Source organism: Budorcas taxicolor, chromosome 18 (assembly GCF_023091745.1).
Source record: "Budorcas taxicolor isolate Tak-1 chromosome 18, Takin1.1, whole genome shotgun sequence".
NCBI lineage: Eukaryota > Metazoa > Chordata > Mammalia > Artiodactyla > Bovidae > Budorcas > Budorcas taxicolor.
Window position 1 is genome coordinate 62170024 of NC_068927.1, and position 26087 is coordinate 62196110.

At 43.7% G+C, this 26087-nt stretch overlaps 1 pseudogene; it reads right to left on the reverse strand.

Annotated features, from left to right (window-relative positions):
- Positions 1-19186: 19186 nt before the first annotated feature.
- On the reverse strand, positions 19187-25838 carry LOC128064053 (uncharacterized; annotated as a pseudogene).
- Positions 25839-26087: the final 249 nt, after the last annotated feature.

Sequence of the window (26087 nt, forward strand, 5' to 3'; positions counted from 1 at the left end):
TCCTCGCAGCATTATGGCTGCCTAAAAAAACTAGCCATAATACACTGCCTGGGACACCAAAAGTCAGGCACCCTGACCTCAAAGGGAAACAATTTGGCAGACAGATCAGCCCGAGATGCAGCCCAGGGCACCGTGATAGAAGCCACCCTTCAATTGCCCGACCCCGGGAGCCCTGTTCTGCCAGCTTTACCCAACTACTCACCAAGAGACTTAGCCTGGATAAAAAGTTTGCCCGTGACCCAACAACTGGCCGGGTGGTGGCGGGCAGCAGACAGCTCCCTGATCCTCCCGGAGGAACTAGGAAAGCAGGTGTTACTGAGGATGCATCACGCCACTCACCTGGGAAACCGCAAGATGCAGGACCTGATTAGACATGCCAAAATTACCATGAGAGACATCAGATTGACGATAGAAAATATCGTATCAACCTGCAAGGCCTGCCAGCTCACTAACGCTGCCCATCATCCAGCCAACCACAGGTCTAGAGAACGTGGAAGTCGGCCAGGAGCATACTGGGAGGTGGACTTCACTGAGGTAAAACCGGTTAAATATGGATACAAATATCTACTGGTATTCATAGATGCCTTCTCAGGGTGGGTAGAAGCAGCACAAGAGAGAAACAGCACAGGTGGTGGCCAAAAAGCTGATTGAAGACATCTTGCCACAGTTCAGGTTTCCTGCACAGGTTGGGGTTGGACAATGGGCCAGCCTTCGTATCTCAGGTAAGCCAGGGGGTAGCCCGGGCTTTGGGGGTAGGTGGAAGTTACATTGTGCTTATAGGCCCCAGAGCTCAAGACAAGTAGAAAGGATGAATAGAACACTCAAAGAAACATTAACAAAACTAGTTGCTGAGACTGGCAGGGACTGGGTGGCTCTCCTCCCCTTTGCCCTATACCGGATGTGAAACTCCCCCTACCAACTGGGACTTACCCCCTTCAAAATTATGTATGGGATACCTCCTCCAATAATTCCTAACCTAAAAATAGAGGTACTAAAAGAGATAGATGATCAAAGATTACTCTTTTGTCTCCAGTCCTTACAATACTCCCACAGGGAGTGGAAGAGGCTCAAGGCATTATATGAATCAGGCCCACCACCTTAACCCCACCGCTACTGGCCAGGAGACTGTGTGTACGCGTGCCACCATCGTCAAGAGACCCTAGAGCCCAGGTGGAAAGGGCCCTTCCTAGTTGTCTTGACAACACCCACTGCTCTCAAGGTTGACGGCATATCTACTTGGGTTCACTACACCCACATATGGCCTGCGGACCTGTTCTCCTAAGGGAAGAATTCCTCCCCCAATGGAAGACCAAGCTGGACAAAACAAATCCACTCAAACTCAAGCTACAAAGGCGATAAAAGTACTGTTTATACTGTTGTCTCTACGGCTTAGTGCTGCCACTAACCCTCATCAACCAATGAACTTGACTTGGATGATTCTAAGCACAACTAGGGGAGAAGTAATTAACTCCACCTCAGCCATTCATCCCCAAAACACCTGGTGGCTGGACTTGGAATTCGACTCTGTCTTCTGGCCACGGGATCTTGGGACATCGGCGAATGGGAGGTAAAGATGCCCGGCAAGCCTGAATGTGGGGCTAGCATTAATAGATGTAATATTCAGACCCCCACTAACTCAGGGCCTGAGTGCAGCCACTACATCCAAAGGGCAAGCTTACAGGAAACACCCTTCTATGTGTGCCCCAGAGGGAGATGGGACCGGGCGACCATCAATAACTGCGGGGGGGCTGACAAGTATTATTGTGCTGTTTGGGGATGCGAGTCAATGGGGACGGTCGATTGGGAGACCCCTGTTCATGGTGACTTGATTAACTTGGGTCGCGTTCTGGGGCCCACTGGGTCAACTGAGGAACATTGAAGGGGGTCCCTCATAACTGGGCCTTGTATGAACTTTCTTTGCAATCCGGTGAGGCTCAAATTCTCAACTGAAGGAAAACAGTTCCCTGGTTGGGAAGCCAGACAATCCTGGGGCCTCCGGCTATATCAGTCAGGAAATGACAATGGGTTGCTGTTTACCATCAGATTGAAAGCAGGACCCATACAGATCGGCCCAAATCAGGGCATAGGGCCCAATTCAGTCCTAGTGCCACGAGAGCCTACCCACGCCCCCATTCCCCCCTCCCCCCCCCCCAGCTCGAGAACCTACCCAAATACCTCCCGGGCCCTACATTACTAATACAAGCAACTCCCCTCAAGTTAGGCTTATGGGACCTAACATTAAGGATGATCAGGACCCGTTATTTAATATGATAATCAACACCTATTGGGTCCTAAATTCCACTCGCCTGGACCTGACTAGCAGTTGCTGGTTATGTTCTGACATCAAACCCCCCTATTATGAAGGTATAACTGTCCCAGGAGTTTACATTCAAACCAGAGACCACAGAGCTTGCAGATGGCAGCAGAAAGGAGACGCCAGATTAACCCTCTAACGAGTAACCGGGTGGGGCCTTTGCATAGGAAATGTCCCCCAAACCTACCAACATCTTTGCCATTCCATAGATTCTATAGAGACAACTGGGTATTTGGTGCCTCCCCAAGAAAATTGGTGGGCCTGCTCCATGGGCTTACCCCTTGTATTCACGGGCAGGTGCTAAATGACTCCAGAGATTTCTGCATATTGGTACTATTAGTCCCCCGACTGTTCTATCACTCCAGTGATGAAATCCTCCCGAAACTAGAAGCTTCACACCGGTCCAAGAGAGAGCCAGTCTCAGCCCTAACCCTCACAGTCCTACTGGGGTTAGGGGCGGCCAGGGCAGGAACTGGGACATCCTCTTTAATAGTGCAGAATCAATACTATTCTAGCCTAAGAGCAGCCATTGATCTTGATATTGAAAGACTAGAAAGCTCAATCAGCCACCTCCAAGAGTCACTGAGTTCTCTGGCGGAAGTGGTATTGCAGAATAAAAGGGGATTGGATTTGATTTTTCTCCAACAGGGGGGCCTATGTGCTGCGTTAGGAGAAGAATGTTGTTTTTATGTGAAGCACTCGAGGGTAGTCAGGGAATCCCTGGCCAAGATAAGAGAAGGGCTGAGTCAGAGAAAAAGAGAAAGAGAAATGTCTCAAACCTGGTTTGAATCCTGGTTCAATTCATCCCCTTGGTTTGCAACTCTCATATCTTCCTTGGTGGGGCCCCTGATTATCTTGTTACTACTACTCACCTTCGGGCCATGCTTACTAAACAAATTGGTGGCCTTCATTAAAAGCCACATCAACACGGTGCAGCGCATGGTACTCAGGTCCCAATATGCGGCCCTGCCAACGGTCCCCTTAGCGGGAGACAATATAGAGCTGACCCCAGACCCATGATTGTGTCTGTCCTGGATCCTAGAGAAGGGGGGAATGAAGAACTTAATGCTGGGGTCCAGCCCCAGTGGATCCAGGGAATTCGAAGCAGGGACGGCGTTGGTGAGGAAAAAACTTATTTATTTATTAATATAAAATTAGATTAGGAAGAAATAGTGTAGTAGGAAAATTAAGTGGAGAAAAGAGGCTGAATAACTTGGTTTACGTGCAAAGCCAATAAAGTTCCAGACAAAGAGCTTGCACCATCTGCATTAGCCACCGGTGTCCGTTTGAATATCAGAGAGTGCCCCGCCTTGGGCTCTCTCTCTTACGGATCTTAGAAGCCGGGACAAGTAAGTAGACATGGCCAGCCTCCACGCCCCAGATGCGAATTCAGCCTGAAATTAGAGTAAAAGAGGAGACACGGGGGAAACCAGTCCTTCCAATGACTGGCTCCCCCTCTATTGTCCTTCAAGGCCTTTTATACTTTTGGTTATACATAGAGATCAATGGGTAATACAAAGTTATGCAGTGTTAGCAGCCCAGACTCTTATCAAAACCAGGCTTTTCTCTCTGCATACAAGTCTTAGGTGATTTACATCATCTTCCAGCCAAAAGGGCCAATTAACATTTTACAGCCTTTTTTCTGATAAGGGTTTGTCAACCAGAAGACTTATTTGTGTTGTTCTTCTCAAAGTCTGGTGCCACTCTCAGAAAACACTAAATAAAGTTACATTCTTACATAGCAAAGATACAGCAATTTATAACAAGTAAAAGGAGTACAGTGATTATAACAAAAGAAAAGTAATTAACTCAAAAGTCTAGTGTTGTTAACATCAAAACTATTATATATCCTTTTCCATATCCCATTTACATTGATTAACATCCTCCCAGGTGCCTAAAAGATAACGAATATGGAGATCTGGCAGCAATCATTGAGTCAACAGTGAAATCCTGTCACCAATATGATTTTTAGCTCTTTAGAAAAGGCTCTGTATCTTTAGAAGCTTTAAGCTTAGTGCCTCTGGCAGTTGGGGGGCTGTAAGCAATTCACAAGCTGTAAGAGGTCCGGGGGAACCTGTTAGGCAAGCTAGAGAGTTATCAGAGGGGGCTTAACTGAAACATCCCTTTCAAATGCAGAAGACTAAAGCCCTGAATTGACCTTTTCCAGAGAATATCAGAAGAGTGGAAAAGCAGGCAGATTCTTATTTGGGGGGGTACATGCTCAGGAAATACCAGGGGGAAAACCTGAGGTCTGATTAGCCTTGCCATCATAGCTCTGCTGTATGACCTTGTCACGGGTGGAATTCCTCACGCTGGCTCCCGGCAACCTAAGCCACTCCATTTGGTTAAAAGAAAAACTCCATTTTGTAAGGTTCCAGGAAAAGAGCCTTTGGAAATCCCCTGACCTCACCTCACCGCGCATGAGCCAATCGGACCCCAGACCAAAATCTCCTGACTTAAAGCTCAGGAACTTGTGGTCTACCTAGACAATAGGGGTCAATCAACAACCAACACACAACCCTTCGAAAGAAAGTGACCAATCAGACGTCCCCCTACCTAGAAATCCTTTTTTTCCATGTATACTCCCTATATAAGCAATGTAATCCAAAACCCGGGGCTCCTCCCTATAGCCGCTGCGTCGGTAATGGTGGGAGCCCCAGCTCGAGCTTGGTAATAAAAACTCTCTTGTTTTTGCACCAGGTATAGGCTCCCGGGTGGTCGTTGGGAGATTTCGTGACTTGGGCATAACATCAGAGACAATTCTCTTGGGAACGAAATGTAAAGTAACTACATACAAGATGTAATGTAGATGAGACATGTGACAATAAGCATGACAGGAAGTAAATATATCTTTTAAGCAAAAGTAACCTTTGAGGCAAACTCCCTGTGGTCCAGTAGTTAGGACGATGTGCTTCCACTGTAGGGGGCACAGATTCCATCTACGAATGGGGAACTAAGAACCAGAATGCCATGTGGCACAGCAATAATAATAATAATAATAACTTCTAATTTTTTCTGTAAAACACACAAGAGTCTATGAGACCTAACAGCACTAATTACCACAGGAGGGGGACAAGGGGAAGTAAATCCCTTTGAAATAGCTCATCACATGCTACCCAAAGTCAAGCAATAAATTGACAGGAGTTAAATGACAGACTGTTGCAGAACATATAAAGACCTTGCCTTTGGGACCTCTTTGCTTGGAGTCCAACTTCCATGAAACCTCTCTCTTAAAAAAAAAAAAAAATCACTTTGTTCATTTAGAAACAGCCATCTGTAGGTCAGAAGTACTTTGCATTTTCCTTAATAAAATGCAATTTTGAGGTAGGAGTTGGAAGGGCTACAGGTTGGACATCTACAATCATCTACCCTCCACTTTCATGCCCTGAGATAAGAGATAGGTGGGCTCGGTTAAGGAATTTACAGCCAACAAAAACAGAGTAAACAGGCAGTTTGTCTCTCAACTCAAGGGAACAATCATGGCAAGGACAAAGAAAGGAAAAAACCCTGTCTGATACAGGAGACACTACACAAGTGCAGAAAGGCGCCTTGGAGTTAAAAGTCAGAGGATCAGTCCAGGCCATAATGAGTTCTGCTCCTCTGAGAAGCCTTTACTTCAAGATCCAGGGTGTGCCTGTGTACCCAAGGGGAGGGTCCTGAGACAAATTAACCAGGGGGAACAAAGCAAGGTGACTGGCCCACATTTCTCATACCTTTCTTACTAAAAACATACGACTTACTTTCCTTAAGCAACTATGAGCTATCAGATATATTAGCATTTTGTAGACTGGTGAACATAAATACCAGTGATAATGTCTAAGAATATTTGCTTTCTTATAGAGAACATCTCAGGGTGGCACCAAATGTATTCATTAATAGTCCAAAATCTCTTTAGTTTGTCTGTAAGAGGAAATGAGTTTTCAGTAATCTGTGTTTCAGAATCTTATTTTATTTTGAAATGACCTAGATATTCAACAAACTTTCATCACTTAGTTTAGCATGACCCTAGAAATTCAGGTTATTCAAATCTGGAGAGATTATTTTAGACAGACATTTCTAAAGAATAATCACTCCTAACAGAGTTTATCTAAAAGCCCCAGTCGCATTTGCATTCTTTCCTTAAAAGTTTCTTCACTCGAGTTACTTTAAGTGTTGACAAACTTACTTAACATTAAATCTAGGTACAATAAAAGTATTAGACAATGTTGAAGACACAAGACATGTCTTAATTAGATTAGCAAACAAACATTAATACTAGATATTTAATATTGAATATTTCCCAGTTCACGTGAACCTGAAATTCATTTAGGTGAATTTCTCTTGTAATTGTTTGATTTGAAAGTGCTTACTTTTTTTTTTTTTAAACAAACAATTTAATTAGAGCTCATTTACAAATTCACCTCAGCAATATTATCCAAAAACAAAGACGCACCCTGAGACAAACATAAATGCGGATCGACAGACATGAGAGCTCTCATACTTTCCTACTTGATATTTAAAATGTCTCTTTCACCTTTTTCTTCCCACCCCCCGCCCCGTGGTTTAAAATTCTAATTTGCCCAAGACTGACATCCCTGGATAAATGGGTTACGTACTTCAAGGACATGGCATAGGTTGCATGCTATGCAAGGTTGCTTCAGGCCTGTCCAACCCCCTGCAACCCCGTGGACTCTAGCCCACCAGGCTCCTCTGTCCATGATGGGGCTCTGCAGGCAAGAATACTGGAGTGCGTTGCCATTCATTCCCTACCCAGGGATCAAATCCACGTCTCCTGTGTCTCCCCCAGGGGCTGGCAGGTTCTTTACCACTAGAGTCATCTGGGAAGCCCTGGCAAAGGTTAACTTTCAGCTTTTTTTCAGCAGGTCTTTTTAACAAGCTTGCTGTTTTTAATTCCACATGTAAAAAGAACCAGTTTTGCACTTTCAAAGAAAAAAAAATCATCTTAACCAGTTTTCTCCAGAGTCTAAACAATATGGCTATCCTGTATCAAACAAGTTACCTTTCCTTTCTATAGTCATAGATTTATGGCTAGAATACAGATCAAATAGTGCTCAAATTGACTGTGATAACAGGGCCAGAAGGACTGATAAAAATCTTGGAATGTCCCTCCAAGGAGATGGGGGTGTTGGATCAGAAGAATCTAAAGGGGTAAACAAACTTGCTAGAGTAGGGGAACCTGGGCTCCCCCTCTCCGCTCAGAGACTGGGACAGTTAGAAGGAACCAGCTGATGGAGAGGGAGACAGAGGGGTTGGGAGGGCTGTAAGGCCACAACAGGACAAAGAATGGAGAGAGAAAGGCAGTGGGGGACACTGTTGGAGCTGTGGGCCAGCTAAAGAGTCGACTTAAAAAGTGAAGATTTGATCAGCCAAAATATAATGTGACATTGTAATATGGATAATCATCTTCACAAATCACATAGTTCTTTTTTCAGTTGTAATTTCTCTTTAGATAGTTTTAAGTTACCTTTATTTACCTCACGGTAGGCAGAGAGGAGGATCCAGGAGCAAACTTGGATGGTGCTAAGCCTGGGGTTGGATGGCAAGGGCCCCTGCAAAGGCTGAACAATCTCAAGATTTGTCCCCTATCTTATCTATGGTGCTGCAAGACTTGCACTCACAGGAAACAGTCAGGACATTCACACTCAGGGTAGTTTCCATGCAGTTTAGAAGCAAGGTCAGAGGAATGCACTGCTTTGTCTTGAAGCCTAAACAACACTATGTATTTAATTTCCCTAACCCTGGTAAGAGAAACCCAAGTAAGATGGTAGGTGTTGCAAGAGGGCATCAGAGGGCAGACACACTGAAACCATGCTCACAGAAAACTAGTCAATCTAATCACACTAGGACCACAGCCTTGTCTAACTCAATGAAACTAAGCCATGCCCACAGGGCAATCCAAGACGGGCAGGTCATGGTGGAGAGGTCTGACAGAATGTGGTCTACTGGAGAAGGGAATGGGAAACCACTTCAATATTCTTGCCTTGAGAACCCCATGAACAGTATGAAAAGGCAAAATGACAGGATACTGAAAGAGGAACTCCCCAGGTCAGTAGATGCCCAATATGCTACTGGAGATCAATGGAGAAATAACTCCAGAAAGAATGAAGGGATGGAGCCAAAGCAAAAACAATACCCAGCTGTGGATGGGACTGGTGACAGAAGAAAGGTCCGATGCTGTAAAGAGCAATATTGCATAGGAACCCAGAATGTCAGGTCCATGAATCAAGGCAAATTGGACGTGGTCAAACAAGAGATGGCAAGGATGAACGTCGACATTCTAGGAATCAGCGAACTAAAATGGACTGGAATGGGTGAATTTAACTCAGATGACCATTATATCTACTACGGTGGGAAGGAATCCCTTAGAAGAAATGGAATAGCCATCATGGTCAACAAAAGAATCTGAAATGCAGTACTTGGATGCAATCTCAAAAACGACAGAATGATCTCTGTTCATCTCCAAGGCAAACCATCCAATATCACGGTAATCTAAGTCTATGCCCCAACCAGTAATGCTGAAGAAGCTGAAGTTGAACGGTTCCACGAAGACCTACAAGACCTTTTAGAACTAATATCCCAAAATGATGTCCTTTTCATTCTAGGGGACAGGAATGCAAAAGTAGGAAGTCAAGAAACACCTGGAGTAACAGGCAAATTTGGCCTTGGAATGTGGAATGAAGCGGGGCAAAGACTAATAGAGTTTTGCCAAGAAAATGAACTGGTCATAGCAAACACCCTCTTCCAACAACACAGGAGAAGACTCTACACATGGACATCACTAGATGGTCAACACCGAAATCAGATTGATTATATTCTTTGCAGCCAAAGAAGGAGAAGCTCTATACAGTCAACAAAAACAAGACCAGGAGCTGACTATGGCTCAGATCACGAACTCCTTAATACCAAATTCAGACTGAATTTGAAGAAAGTAGGGAAAACCACTAGACCATTCAGGTATGACCTAAATCAAATCCCTTATGATTATACAGTGGAAGTGAGAAATAGATTTAAGGGCCTAGATCTGATAGATAGAGTGCCTGATGAACTATGGAATGAGGTTCCTGACATTGTATAGGAGACAGGGATCAAGACCATCCCCATGGAAAAGAAATGCAAAAAAGCAAAATGGCTGTCTGGGGAGGCCTTACAAATAGCTGTGAAAAGAAGAGAAGTGAAAAGCAAAGGAGAAAAGGAAAGATATAAGCATCTGAATGCAGAGTTCCAAAGAACAGCAAGGAGAGATAAGAAAGCCTTCTTCACCGATCAGTGCAAATAAACAGAGGAAAACAGCAGAATGGGAAAGACTAGAGATCTCTTCAAGAAAATTAGAGATACCAAGGGAATATTTCATGCAAAGATGGGCTCGATAAAGGAAAGAAATGGTATGGACCTAACAGAAGCAGAAGATATTAAGAAGAGGTGGCAAGAATACACAGAAGAACTGTACACAAAAGATCTTCACGACCCGGATAATCATGATGGTGTGATCACTCACCTAGAGCCAGACATCCTGGAATGTAAGTCAAGTGGGCCTTAGAAAACACCACTATGAACAAAGCTAATGGAGTTGATGGAATTCCAGTTGAGCTATTTCAAATCCTGAAAGATGATGCTGTGAAAGTGCTGCACTCAATATGCCAGCAAATTTGGAAAACTCAGCAGTCGACACAGGGCTGGAAAAGGTCAGTTTTCATTCCAATCGCAAAGAAAGGCAATGCCAAAGAATGCTCAAACTACTGCACAGTTGTACTCATCTCACACGCTGGTAAAGTAATGTTCAAAATTCTCCAAGTCAGGGCTAGAAAACAGGCAACTGGATATTTCAACGTTTGAAATCAGCTTTATAAACACTCGAGCTGTGGAGAAACTCCTTGTGTATCACACAGTGGGCAGGTCACCTGAAGGAAAGACAAGTTTAAACTCCTGATACCAATCATGAAGCTTTACATGTATGAGTCAACAAGATTTTGAGCTTAGTCAAGAAAAAGAGGGGATCTCAAAAGGTACAGAGGGAACGTGCAGAGGTACCCCAGGGCAGAGCCCTACTTCAGAGGGAAGGGATCCTCACCCACAGACAGCAGGTTCCTGAGGGTCTCCACCATCACATCCTTGTACAAGGTCCTCTGGGCAGGGTCCAGGCATTTCCACCCCTTGGTAGTGGAATCTAGGAACACATCCTTGAAGCTCAACTGTGCCTCAAATGAAAACACATTCCACCAATGGGCCCTGAGGAGGATTCTTAGTTTCACACAAAATGAGAAGAGGTGAGAGGGGTAAAGCTCAGTTCAGTTGGAGTAATATTCTGATAAATCCAAGCAAACTGTTGGTCTCTAATCTAATTTAAAATTTCCTTTTTTCCCCTAAGATTATGACATCCTGCAATCAACATATGTTTGTCATGTATGTGGAAAATACATAAAAAATACACAAATTAAAACCAGCACTGGGTTGTCTATGCAGAAGTGTTCCATTCAACACACCGAATGACATAGTGTCACTATCTAGATGAGTTACAGCAAGACTGGTGTCTTCAGAGACGACAAATTCCGCAGTGACGTTAAAAGAACACACATTGTGATGATGATGACACCATCACACTGATGACAGGTGTTTCAGCACGTCCTACACACTAAGCATTATTCTAAAGATTTCATACGGATGAACTTGTCATCAACAAAACAGCACGTTAGGGAAAGATCTCATCCACCTTACTGGGGAGAAAAATCTTTCACTCTAAGAAACTGCTCAGATCAAACAGTTAAGACATGAGGCAACAGCACCTGAGCTCAGGTGGTTGGGAGAGACAACTGAACCTAAATAATCAACCAGTTAACTACCTGAGAAGGAAAGTGCATCCACAGAGAGTTCCCTGAGAATACCTGAAACAAGTTCAAGGAAGCTGAAATACAATAGAACAGCATAAATGGTCACGATACAGGGTCACACCCTCTCCCATCGCAACCCACACAATGTCAATAATCTTACTACAGTTTACATCATTCATGTGATAATGTAGAAAAATCAACGCCATGAAATACACTAAAGAGACAACTGAAACTGCTACAAAGCATACACCATTATTTATGAGATGATGTTTTTGTAATAAAACCGTGGACTTACATATCCATGCATTCATGCATGCGTGTGTAAACACACAATTGACTGAAACAAGAGTTGTCTTTTTTCTTTCATTCTATCAAATTTCATTCAGCATCAGCTTTGTGCCTCAAACTTGAAATACAGCAGTGAACATGATGGAGCTTACAATCTAGCAGCCAGCCAGCCAATTTCATCCACAATTTTAATGTAACTACTGAAATAAGTGCTCTGACACAGGCCCGGTGCTAAGACAAGATTAAACAGAAAGTCTTAAGCTACATTGAGAAATCAGACAAGGTCTCTCTGAGGAAGAGACTTAGGATTAGCAAGGTGGGAAACAGAAGAGTGTTGCAAGCAGAGAGAACAGCCTGAGTGCCAGCTCTGAGGCAGGAAGATAGTTACTGAACAGAAAGTCAGCCAGTGTGACTGGGACACAGGGAATGTACATGCGGTGATGCCAGGCAGAGGCTAATTTATGCAAGATCTATGGATTTAGGACTTTATTCCAAAAGCTACTGGAAGTCACTGAAGAATCTGCAAGAGGAAAGTTAGACACTTAGATTTGTTTATCAGAGCTCAATCTGCTGTGTGTGGAAGTTGTTGTTTACCTGCTTACTCATGCCAGACTCTTTGCAACCCCCTGAGGGCAGCTTGCCAGCTCCGCTATCCATGGAATTCTCCAGGCAAGAATACTGAGTGCGTTCCCATTCTCTTCTTCATTCAGTAACTTTGTCAACATTCTATTTCTTTTTCAAGCTCATTTATTTTGCTTATGTTGGGTCTTTGCTGTGAGTGGGCTTTCTCTAGTTGCAGCTGCAGTGCCTGGGCTTCTCCTTGCACTGGCAAGGAGAGTCTCGTTGATTGATAACATAGGCTTGTAAAATTTGTCCAGGAAAGTAAGTGTCTTGATCACTAAATACTGTACAAAGTACACCGCAAGTGAAAAACACATTTCAAAAATATTCATTTATTTCATTTTGGCTGTGCTGGGTCTGCACTGCTGCTCGGACTCTCTATTTGCAGCAAGCAGGGGCTACTGTTTGCTGAGGTGCACTGGATTCTCACTGCAGCGGCTTCTCTTGCAGAGCATGGACTCTAGGGGGTGTGGGCTTCAGTAGTTGTGGCTTCCAGGCTTTAGAGCACAGGCTCGGTAGTTGGGTGGCATGGGCTTAGTTGCTCCACAGCATGTGGGATCTTCCCAGATCAGGGATCGAACCCACGTCTCCTGCATTGGTAAGAGGATTCTTTACTGCTGAGCCTTCAGGAAAGCCCATGAGTTAATTTTCTTGCTGACAAACTTTACAACAAATATACTTACTGACTTTGAGTAAACCTGGGTACCATAAAAACATTGTGCTGAATAGTAATGTGTTGTTTTTGAGTTGTTGTTCAGTTGCTCAAGTTGTGTTCAGCTCTTTGTGACCCCATGGACTGCAGCACACGAGGCTCCCCTGTCCTTCATCATCTCCCAGAGCTTGCTCAAACTCATGTCCATTGAGTCAGTGACGCCATCCAACCATCTCATCCTCTGCCCCCTTCTCCTCCTGCCTTCAATCTTTCCCAGCATCAGGGTCTTTTCTAATGAGTCACTTCTTTGCATCAGGTGGCCAAAATATTGAAGCTTCAGCTTCAGTCCTTCCAATGAATATTCCAGGTTGATCTGCTTTAGGATTGACTGGTTTGATCTCCTTGCTGTCCTAGGGACTCTCAAGAGTCTTCTCCAACACCATCACTCAAAAGCATCAATTCTTCAACATGCAGCCTTCTTTATGGCCCAACTCTCACATCTATACATGACTACTGGAAAAACCATAGCTTTGACTAGACAGACCTTTGTGGGCAAAGTAATGTCTCTGCTTTTTAATATGCTGTCTAGGTTGGTCATACTTTTTCTTCCAAGCAGCAAGTGTCTTTTAATTTCATGGCTGCAGTCACCTTCTGCAGCGATTTTGGAGCCTAAGAAAATGAAGTCTCTCAGTGTTTCCAGTGTTTCCACATCTATTTGCCATACAGTGATGGGACTTCATGCCATGATCTTAGTTTTCTGAATGTTGAATTTTAAGCCAGCTTTTTCACTCTCCTCTTTCACTTCAGTTCCTCTGCACTTTCTGCCATAAGGGTGCTGTCATCTGCATATCTGAAGTTATTGATATTTTCCCCAGCAATCTTGATTCCAGCTGGTGCTTCGTCCAGCCTGGCATTTTGCATGATGTGCTCTGAAGCTAAGTTAAATAAGCAGAGTGACAATATACAGCCTTGACATACTTCTCTGTACTCCATTCCCAATTTGGAACCAGACCATTGTTCCATGTTTGGTTCTAACAGTTGCTTCTTGACCTGCATACAGATTTCTCAGCAAGCAGGTAATGTGGTCTGGTATTCCCATCTCCTTAAGAATTTTCCAAAATTTGTTGTGATCCACACAGTAAAAGGCTGTAGCATAGTCAGTGACACAGAAGTATATATTTTTCTGACATTCTCTTGCTTTGTGGATGTTAGAAATCTGATCTCTGGTTTCTCTGCCTTTTCTAAATCCAGCTTGAATGTCTGGAAGTTCTTGGTTCATGTACTGCTGAAGCCTACCTTGGAGAATTTTGAGCATTACTCTGCTAGCATCAACACTATGAAAAGGCAAAAAGATACGACACTGAAAGATGAACTCCCCAGGTTGGTAGATGCCCAGTGTGCTACTGGAGGAAATCAGAGAAATAGCTCCAAAATGTGTGAAGAGGCTGAACCAAAGCAAAAACAACGCCCAGTTAGGGATGTTTCTGGTGGTGAAAGTAAAGTCTGAAGCTGTAAAGAACAGTATTGTGTAGGAACCTGGAATGTTATGTCCATGAATCAAGGTACATTGGAAGTGGTCAAACAGGAGATGGCAAGGGTGAACATCAACTTTCTAGGAATCAGTGACCTAAGATGGACCAGAATGGGTGAATTTAATTCAGATGACCATTATATTTACTACTGTGGGCAAGAATCCCTTAGAAGAAATGGAGTAGCTATCATAGTCAACAAAAGAGTCCAAAATGCAGTACTTGGATGCAATCTCAAAATCTACAGAATGATCTCTGTTCATTTCCAAGGCAAACCATTCAATATCACAGTAATCCAAGTCTATGCCTCAGCCACTAATGCCAAAGAAACTGAAGTTGAACAGTTCTATGAAGACTTACAGATTTCATAGAACTAATACCAAAAAAAGATGTCCTTTTCATCATTGGGGATTGGAATGCAAAAGTAGGAAGTCAAGAGATACCTGGACTAACAGGCAAGTTTGGCCTTGGAGTACAGAATGAAGCAGGGCAAAGCTAACGACTTTATTAAGAGAACGCACTGGTCATAGCAAACGCCTGTCAACTACAAAGTGGCATTGACCAAGAGCACTGCCAGTGACTGAACAACAAAGGCGTTTGCCGTCTGGCTCTATGGAGAGTGAACCCGATGCTCCTATAGCTGTTGCCTTTCAATAGCTGTGGAGAGAGGAACTCCACGCTCCAGGGAATCCGGTGAGATGGGTCTTCAGACAATTTGATTTTTTTTTTTTTTAATGTTTTTTGGAACAGATTTTATGGTCTCTATCATTGCATCTCCTTCTATCTAGAGAAGCACTAAATCCCTTTATGGTGACACCATATCCTCATGCCTCACAAAAAATCTTTTGTAAAATAAGTGCTTCATGGTATTGAACTTCCCATTCACCAAAACCTTATATATTGCCCTTCCCCACTGCCGCTTTGAAGCAGTCTCTCAGAGCTATCTGAGAGGCTGCCTCCTGGGCTACAGTCCTCATTTTGCCCTCATTTTGTTTGGTGCCATCCTAAAATGTTCTCTCCAAGAAAGCAAAGGTTTTAGAAATTATCACTGGTATTTATGCTCACCAATCTATAAAATGCTAAAATAAAGTCAGTTCTTGGCACTTAAGGTGTCCTCCCAGGAGAGGCAACATGGCTCAAGCATTTGTGAACAGCAAGATCCAGTCTAGGAATGTGGTCGTGTTCATCAACCCAACCTGCCCCTACTGCAGAAGGACTCAGGAGCTCCTCAGTCAACTGCCCTTCAAAGAAGGGCTTCTGGAATTTGTCAATATCACAGCCAATGGCGACACCACTGAGATACAAGATTATTTGCAACAGCTCACAGGAGCCAGAATGGTACCTCGCGTATTCATCGGTAAAGAGTGAATAGCTGGACGCACTGATCTAGTAAATATTCATGAGAGAGGGGAATTGTTGACACGAATAAAGCAAATCAGAGCTCTGCAATAATTACAGAGCAGATCCAGGCTGATATTCCCCTTGAAGACTGGATGGCGTTCCAATAATGACAGCAGTTCCTGGAGGATGGACCTGGGGCAACTTTACCCAGTCACAGCAACTGTTTACTTAAAATTCAGAAATATGTTCACCTCAATAAAAGGGACAGGCACTTTGGGAGGCCCAAAACAACTTCTTTTGACTCACTGTTAAAAATGGACCAACTTGCCAAAAAAAAAAAAAAAAAAAACCAAAACAAAACAAAAAGAGTCAATTCTTAGTTACTTAAGGAAAGTACAAAGTGTATTTTCAGTAAGGAAGGTAGGAGGAATGGAATTGCATTTTGTGAAGGGAAAAGGAAGTAAGCCTGACTTACAGGTGGCTTTTTAGGATGGAAGAACACAGTAATGGGTACAAAAAGTGATAAGGTTTGTGAAAAGTGAACCATGAGAAGTGAGTTTTGTACATGGTTTAAAATAAGTGTAAAATAAATTTAATTAAGTTTGCCTTTTAAACAAAGTAAAACTTATTCAGCTTTGAATTTTGCTTTTCCATCTGTGGCAAAACTTGAATTTAGCTTTTCTGTCTGTTAAGATGACACCTTTTCTTCAGATGGTGAACTGCCTTTGATAACAGATCTAAATTTCTTTATCTCTTAAACGATCTGTTCTGAAATATTTTATTGTTACTTTAGCTATATGAAAAGCTATTGTTTCACAATGACCTATAATCCTATCTGACTGAGTGTGCTAAACATTTTTGATATTTGTTGACAAAACTTCCTAAGTCATTGTAATGAAGAACTTGATTTCTAGCTAACTTTGGGATGTTTCAGAGGGCCCTGAAACACCCCCAAAGAGAGATATTACACCAGTTCAGCTCATGTTCTATCAGAATGACATGGGAAGTACTGTCAAGTGAGGAATAAGTCTCAGGTTATATTGTATGGAAAATGTTACTAAATATAGATATCGTAGAAACCACATGGCGCTCCTAAAATTCTGATATGCTTGGGTAAAATTTTATCATTCATAATTCTAATTACTATCTCAAAATATTGTCATAGCACTAATCAAGTTTTGCAAAGATACTTGCTCTTCAAGAAGATGTACAGAAAGGACTTTTAGATAAATACCACCTTCTGAACTGGGTAAGGATTCTAATGGAAAACCTGATGACTTCACAAAGCTTAACAGAAGGACTGATGAATATGCTTATAACTTTTATGGTTTGTATCTGAAAAATTGCTGGTTAGAATATGTGTTTTCCAGGTGTAAGGAAAAAAAAACCTCCCCTTGAAACTAATATGACAGCAATTTGGTAAAATTATATTTTATACACAAACTGAAACATTTATCTTTTCTCTCTACCTGAACCCTTCTAGAATGCAAAAGTAGGAAGTCAAGAAACACCTGGAGTAACAGGCAAATTTGGCCTTGGAGTACAGAATGAAACAGGGCAAAGGCTGACAGAGTTCTGCCAAGAGAACACACTGGTCATAGCAACACCCTATTCCAACAACACAAGAGAAGACTCTACACTTGGACATGACCAGATGGTCAACACTGAAATAAGATTGATTATATCCTTTGCAGCCAACGATGGAGAAGCTCTATATAGTCAGCAAAAACAAGACTGGGAGCGGATTATGGATCAGATCATGAACTCCTTATTGCCAAATTCAGACTGAAATTGAAGAAAGTAGGGAAGACCACTAGACCATTCAGGTATGACCTAAACCGAATCCCTTATGACTATACAGTAGAAGTGAGAAATAAATTTAAGGGACTAGATCTGACAGACAGAGTGCCTGGTGAACTACAGATGGGAGTTCATGACATTGTACAGGAGACAGGAATCAAGACCATCCCAAAGAAAAAGAAATGCAAAAAAGCAAAACAGCTGTCTGAGGAGGCCTTAGAAATAGCTGTGAAAAGAAGAGAAGTGAAAAGTAAAGGAATAAAGGAAAGATATACCCATCTGAATGCAGAGTTCCAAAGAATAGCAAGGAGAGATAAGAAAGCCTACTTCAGTGATCAGTGCAAAGAAACAGAGGAAAACAATAGAATGCGAAAAACTAGAGATCTCTTCAAGAAAATTAGAGGTACCAAGGGAACATTTCATGCAAAGATGAGCTCAATAATGACTGGGCTTGAAGCAGTTGATCAAATGTATAGCTCGATATGTGATCAGTGATTGTAATAATATTACTCTACATATAGGAGTAACTTTCCCTTCCAGATGTTCAAGCTGGATTTAGAAAAGGCAGAGGAACCAGAGATCAAAATGCCAACATCTGCTAGATCATCAAAAAAGCAAGCATTCCAGAAAGACATCTATTTCTGCTTTATTGACTATGCCAAAGCCTTTGATTGTGTGGATCACAACAGACTGAGGAAAATTCTTAAAAAGATGGGAATACCAGATCACCTGACCTGCCTCCTGAGAAATCTGTATGCAGGTCAAGAAGCAACAGTTAGAACTGGGCATGGAACAACAGACTGGTTCCAGATTGGGAAAGGAGTATATCAAGGCTGTGTATTGTCACCCTGCTTATTTAACTTATATGCAGAGTACATCATGCAAACTGCAGGGCTGGAGGAAGCACAAGCTGGACTCAAGATTGCTGGGAGAAATATCAATAACCTCAGATATGCAGATGACACCACCCTTATGGCAGAAAGTGGAGAACTAAAGAGACTCTTGATGAAAGTGAAAGAGGAGAGTGAAAAGGCTGGCTTAAAACTCAACATTCAGAAAATGAAGATCATGGCATACGGGCCCATCACTTCATGGCAAATAGTTGGGGGAACAATGGAAACAGTGAGTGACTTTTTTTGAGGGTGCAGGGCTCCAAAATCACTGCAGATGATGACTGCAGCCATGATATTAAAAGACACTTGCTCCTTGGAAGAAAAGCTGTGACCAACCTATACAGCATATTAGAAAGCAGAGACATTACTTTATTAAAAAAGGTCCATGTAGTCAAAGCTATGGTTTTTCCAGTAGTCATGTATGGATGTGAGAGTTGGACTATAAAGAAAGCTGAACACTGAAGAATTGATGCTTTTGAACTGTCATGTTGGACAAGACTCTTGAGAGTCCCTTGAGCTGCAAGGAGATCAAATAAGTCAATTCTAAAAGAAATCAGCCCTGAATATTTATTGGAAGGACTGATGCTGAAGCTGAAATTACAATACTTTGGCCACCTGATGTGAAGAAGTGACTCATTGGAAAAGGCCCTGATGCTGGGAAAGACTGAAGGCGGGAGGAGAAGGGGACAACAGAGTATGAGATGGTTGGATCGCATCACCAACACGATAGACATGAGTTTGAGGAAGCTCTGGGAGTTGGGGATGGACAGGGAGGCCTAGTGTCCTGTAGTCCATGGAGTCGCAAAGTCAAACATGACTGAGTGACTGAATTGAACTGAGATATGGGAAGACGCAACAAGAAGGAATACTTTCCTGGCTCATAACTAGAAGACACGTCTGCAGAGATCTTTGACAATGGAGACCTAGTCCAGTAATAGCACATTGAGTGACCTGTCAGCAAAGCCTTCTTCAGAACTGGGAACGAGCCTTCTCAGCAACGCGAGACAAAATGTTCATGAAATGCCCCCCAAAACATGATCGGATGTATGGCCATAAGAGGGCCATGTCAACTACAAATTGGCACTTGCCAGGGGCATTGCCAGCGAGTGAATGGCAAAGGCATTTACCCTCTGCCTCCACAGAGACGGAACCCCATTCTGCTAAAGCTGTTGACTTTCAACAGCCCTGGAGGGACTTCAGAGTGGAGCGAGGCACTCTGCTCCAGGGACTCCGGTAGGATTGGTCTGTAGATAGTTGGATGTTTTTAGGAACAGACTTTATGGTCTCAATCCTTGCATCTCCTCCTATCTAGAGACGCACTAAATCCCTTCATGGTGACATCAGATCCTCATGACTAACAAAAAACCTTTGGTGAAATGAGTGCTTCATGGTATTGAACTTCCCCTTTACCAAAACCTTACATATTGAACTTCCCCCACTGCAGCTTTGGAGCAGTCTCTCAGAGTGGTCAGACTATTCTACCGATATGACCATTTAGCAAATATGACCCTACTTTGGGGGGCATTTCATGACCATTTGGTCCCGCATTGCTGGGAAGGCTCATTCCCAGTTCTGAAGAAGGTTTTTGCTGATATGCCGCTCAATGTGCTATTACTGGACTAGGTCTTAATAGTCAAAGATCTCTGGACACCTGTCAGAGCTATCTGAGATGATGCCTCCCTGGCTGCAGTCCTCATTTTCCCCAAATAAATCTTAACTCGCAACTCTCAAGTTGTACATCTTTTTGAGTTGACACATCCTCTTCTGACAACACGAGACAACTCTACACAAGGACATCACCAGATGCTCAGTACTGAAATCAGATTGATTATGTTCCTTGCAGCTGAAGATGGGGAAGCTCTATACAGTCAGCAAAAACAAGACCAGGAGCTGACTGTGACTCAGATCATGAACTCCTTACTGCCAAATTCAGACTGAAATTGAAGAAAGTAGGGAAAACCACTAGACACCATTCCAGTATGACCTAAATCAAATCTCTTATGATTACATGGTGGAAGTGACAGATGGTTTCAAAGGATTAGATCTGATAGACAGAATGCCTGAAGAACTATGGACAGAGGTTCATGACATTGTACAGGAGGCAGTGATCAAGACCATCACAAGGAAAAAGAAATGCAAAAAGGCAAAATGGTTGTTTGAGGAGGCCTTACAAATAGCTGAGAAAAGAAGAGATGTGAAAGGCAAAAGAGAAAAGGAAAGATAAACCCATTTGAATGAAATGTTCCAAAGAATAGCCAGGAGAAATAAGAAAGCCTTCTTAAGTGAACAATGCAAAGAAAGAGAGGAAAGCAATAGAATGGGAAAGACTAGACAACTCTTCAAGAAAATTAGAGGTACAGAGGACAGAAATGGCATGGACCAAACAGAAGCAGAAGAGATTAAGAAAAGGTGGCAAGAATACACAGAAGAACTATACAAAAAGGATCTTAATGAGCCAGGTAACCATGATGGTGTGATCACTCACCTAGAGGCAGACATCTTGGAATGTGAAGTCAAGTGGGCTTTAGGAAGCATTACTGTGAACAAAGCTAGTGGAGGTGATGGAATTCCAGCTGAGCTATTTCAAATCCTCAAAGATGGTGCTGTGAAAGTGCTGCACTCAATATGCCAGCAAATTTCGAAAATCCAGCAGTGGCCACAAGACTGGAAAATCTGAGTTTTCACTCCAATCCCAAAGAATGTTCAAACTACCACACAATTGCACTCATCTCACCTGCTAGGAAAGTTAAGTTCAAACTTCTTGATTAGAAGTCAGCTTCCATCATCAGCTCCTCCTCCTCATCGGGTTGGGGAATTTTCTTGTCCTTACATGGTCAAGCTTGGACTCTCATGGCTCAATGGAAATGCACAAAAATTTGGTAAATCATCTCAGGTTTCCGCATAATGTCACCCTTTCCTTATATTTTTGTTTTTAGTGCACACAGAGAAGCATGTCCTAGGGGGTCATTAACTTACTGAGCCCGCTGGGCAGGATGTGGGGCTCATGCCACCGCTGTTTTATTGTTTGGGGGCAGGTCCTGTGTCTTTGCCACATGGTTTTGTTGCTGAGCAAACCTGCTTTCTTGACTGATCCTTTAACTTACAGAGTCTCCCATACTTTTCTCTTTACTTACAATCCCTTAGTGGGATTAACGATTTAATCACCCACTCTGTCTCTCTTCTCTGTCCTTACCAACTTGATTTACTTTAGTCTACTTACCAGTCAGTCTGGGTGACCCAGGTTCCTGTGTTGGGTCCCCAGCTGGGGAGGCCTGACAGCAGCCTTTATTTTTAGCATGAATCATGCAAGTTTGAGGGGCTCACTGGATGGTCTTCCACAGGTTAGGCTCCATTAGGAACTTGTGAATCTATTGTGGCATCTCTCCTGGTGTGGGTGCTGTTACTGTGGTGTGGCACAGTGTACAAGAGGGCCTCAGGAGTCAGGACAGTTGCACATGCACACATCTCCCCCACGTGTGGTGTGGTCCAGAGTGAATCCCCACTCCTTTTCTGGATACACCACCTGGTATTTTGACAAGCTGATCTGTAGTGACCCTCTCATGGCTTGAGAATCACCTGCCTTTGCAGCTTGGTCAGCTAACTGGTTGCTTTGGATTATATGAATTTCACCCTTCTAGTGGCCTGGACAGTGCACTCCGGCCACCAGTGAGGGCTTGTGGATGGCTTCTCATCGTGACAGGATCTCAAAGCATGTTTTCTGTCTTTACTGTCCAAAGCGAGGAGCCCCTTTCTCTGCAGATGGTCCTGTGAGCAGGCACCGTAGAGAAAGCAGAGCAGGAGCCTCTGTACGTATCACTCACGTGCCTTTAGGGAGCAGTAGGGCTCTTGTCAGAGCAGTGACTTCTGCCTCCTGAGCTGAGCTCCTTAGGGGCAGGGCTTTTGCTTCTACCACCTTTTCAAGGGTTAGCACCACAGGACTTCTCTGGCGGTCCAGTGGTTAAGACTCTGCACTTCCACTGCAGGGAGTGTGGATTTGATCCCTGGCTGGGGAACTAAGATCTTGTAGGCTGTGTGGCAAAAAAACACAACGGGTTTTCACTACATACTGAATACGTCCCCTGCCTTGGTCCACGAAGCTGCTTCCATCCATGAACAGGTCCACCTCCGGCTCAGCCAAGGCTTGTGTGTTGAGCCCGGTCTGCTTGAGGCAGTCATGCTCAGGGGGTTGTGCAGCAACCGTCAGGAGCAGGGACGCTGGATTCAGGGCCAAAGTGACCTGAAGTTTTAGAGTGGAATTGCCTGAGAGAATGGCTTGGTACTTCCCCATTCTCCCAGAAGTCAGCCAATAGCCCTTTTGTCCCAGTGAAGAAAGGACATGAAATGAAGTGAAAGTCGCTCAGTCGTGTCCGACTCTTTGCAACCGCATAGTCTATACAGTCCATGGAATTCTCCAGGCCAGAATACTGGAGTGGGTAGCCTTTCCCTTCTCCAGGGGACCTTCCCGACCCAGGAATCTAACTGGGGTCTCTTGCATTGCAGGCAAATTCTCTACCAACTGAGCTACCAGGGAGGCCCGAAGAAAGGACATGGTGAGAGACGTACACAGTGGTGGGTTGCCCCAGGGTGACCTGCTCGGTTTCCTGAAGTCTGGCACAAGGAGTTGCCACAGCTTGAAGGCTAGGGGGCCACCCTGAACATTCTGTTTTAGTTGAGAAGTAAGTAGTGGGCCGAGGGATGTTCCCCGGAGCTTGAATTAATATGTGAGACTCAGGCCTTGTCCCTCATGGACCTACCGTGTGAAAGGTTTAAGTCTGCTAGTTCCAAAGCTGGAGCCGAGACTAACCTTGTTTTTATCATTTCCCAGGCTGTTTGGTGCTCTCTTGTCGAAGTAAGAGCTCAAGATATGTTCTTTTAAAGCCTGAATTCGAGATCCTAATTCGACAGAATCCTGCCTTCCCCAGAAGCCCCTCAGCTCTGTGTGTCTTGGGTGTTCCCAAGCCAGCAGTTGCCTATTTTCTGTCCGGCAGAGGATGAAACCCAGGTACGTGACTTGTTACTTACATACTTGAGCCTTCTTCTGGGAGCCGTTCCATCCACAACTGGCCGAGTTCAGGGTTCTTATGGTATTTTTTAGACACTTTGCTTGTTGTGAGCAAGTCATCCACACACATTGCAGTAAGAGCCTGAGCCAACATTTCCCCAAACACGGTAGGGGAAATCTTCAGTCCCTGAGGCAACACTGTCCAGCAGTACTGTTGGACTCCCTGTGTTTCCGGGTCCTGCCACCAGAAAGCAGACAGCTGCAGTGGTCCTTCTGCAGTAGGAATGCAGGGAAAAGCATGCTTCAAGTCCAGAACTGAGAACCAGCAGTATTATCCCACAGTAGTTGTGAGCAGAACATATATGGATTACTTACTACAGGCTGCAAATCTCGGGCTGTCTCACAAATGGCCCTCACGTCTTGGACAATGATTCGTAAACTGCTGAGTTCGGCTCTTTGGGAGGATAGGAGTTTTATATAGGAATCTACAAGGTTTAATTAGTCCCAGTTAAGCCAACTTTTCAAGAACTGTCTGAATCATCTTTGCAGTCTCTTGCCTCAGAAGGTACTGTTTTAAATTAGGTGTACCAGTGTCCTTCTCTTTTTTTTTTTTTGGCTGTCCCACACAGTTTGCAGGATCCTAAGTTCCCTCACCAGGAATTGAACCCAGGCCACTGCAGCAAAAGTGCCAACTTGTAACCACTGACCCACCAGGGAATCCCTCCAGTATAATAACAGGATTTGTATTGGCCATGTGTTTGTCGGCCTTCCCTGTGGTGCTGTCAGTCCACACTTCCTGCCTTACCTTTTTGTATACCTGGGGAGGGGGAATCAGTCTCCTTCTCCAGAGTGTCCACAAACGTCATCTGCCTGCTTACCAGGTGCCCTGACAGGATGCAGAGGTCAAGCTGTTCTGGTAAAAAATCATTTGTGCATTTAATTTACAGAAGAGGGATTGGACATGTTGGCATATATAAGAAACTGTGTTTCAGGTTGAGGTTCCCTAATCGGCATTGCAGAGGTTGTAAGAAAGAACAGCTTTGCACTTCTCCAGAAACTCCTGTGCCCGAGATGGACTGAGTCGTTCTCTGCGCCATCTTGGTATCTACCACAGTATGCCACACTGTAGCTATCAGAAGGTCAGTCAGCTTGTCCCCACTGTCACAGGTACCCGGGGCTCCTGGGGCATCAGAGTGTTCATCTCTTTCTACTGCAGTGACAGGCTCCTGTCTGTTACTGCTTTCCTTCTTACTCCTTAGCCAAGGACAGTCTGTTTTCCAGTGCCCTCCTTACACTAAGCGCGTTGTTCCCTCCCCCATGGTGGCTCACCTCTCCTCAGGTTACTCGTGCTCTGGGAATCCACTGCTGCCACCAGGTAATGTGGCTTTCAGTCTTGCATCTTCTTCTTTTGTTGTTCCCTGTTGTTGAACACTTTTAAAGCAACATCTGTCAGTTGAGAAGGGGTCATTCCAAGTGGACCATCTAACTTCTGTGATTTTCTTATGTCTGGGGAGCTTTGTCCAATAAGGGTTATGTTTACCATTCTCATTATTTTCAGAGGCCTCAGGGTTTGCATCAGAGCAGTGCCTGTAAGTATGATAAACTCTTTCTAGAAACTCTGATGGATCGTCATTGGGTTTTTGGTGTATCTCTTGAATTTATCTAAGCTCTATTGCCTGGGTATTCCTTTTCAAAGACCTGCTCAGATACACTTACTCTAATGCTCTCAGTTCAGTTCAATCTCTCAGTCATGTCCAACCCTCTGTGACCCCATCAACTGCAGCATGCCAGGCTTCCCACTCCATCACCAACTCCCGGAGCTTACTCAAAATCATGTCCATTGAGTCAGTGATGCCATCCAACCATCTCATCCTCTGTCGTCCCCTTCTCCTCCTGCCTTCACTCTTTCCCAGCATCAGGGTCTTTTCCAATGGGTCAGTTCTCTGCATCAGGTGGCCAAAGCATTGGAGTTTCAGCTTCAGCATCAGTCCTTCCAATAAACACCCAGGACTGATGTCCTTTAAGATGGACTGGTTGGATCTCCTTGCAGCCCAAGGGGCTCTCAAGAGTCATCTCCAATATCACAGTTCAAAAGCATCAATTCTTTGGCACTCAGCATTCTTTATAGTCCAAATCTCACATCCATACATGACTACTGGAATAACCATAGTCTTGACTAGATGGACCTTTGTCGGCAAAGTAATGTCTCTGCTTTTTAATATGTTGTCTAGGTTGGTCATAGCTTTTCTTCCAAGGAGCAAGTGTCTTTTAATTTCATGGCTGCCGTCACCATCTTTAGTGATTCTGGAGCCCCAAAAATAGTGTCTCACTGTTTCCATTGTTTCCCCAACTATTTGCCATGAAGTGATGGGACAGAATGCCATGATATTAGTTTTCTAAATGTTGAGTTTTAAGCCAGCTTTTTCACTCTCCTCTTTCACGTTCATCAAGAGGCTCTTTAGTTCTTTACTTTATGCCATAAGGGTGGTGTCATCTGCATATCTGAGGTTATTGATATTTCTCCTGGCAATCTTGATTCCAACTTATGTTTCATCCAGCCCAGCATTTCGAATGATGTACCCTGCATATAAGTTAGATAAGCAGGGTGACAATATACAGCCTTGATGTACTCCTTTTCCTATTTGGAACCAGTCTGTTCTTCCATGTCCAGTTCTAACTGTTGCTTCCTGACCTGCATACAGATTTCTCAGGAGGCATGTCAGGTGGTCTGGTATTCCCATCTCTTGAAGAATTTTTCATAGTTTGTTGTGATCCACACAGTCAAAGAGTATTCAATGAAGCAGAAGTAGATGGAAGGAATA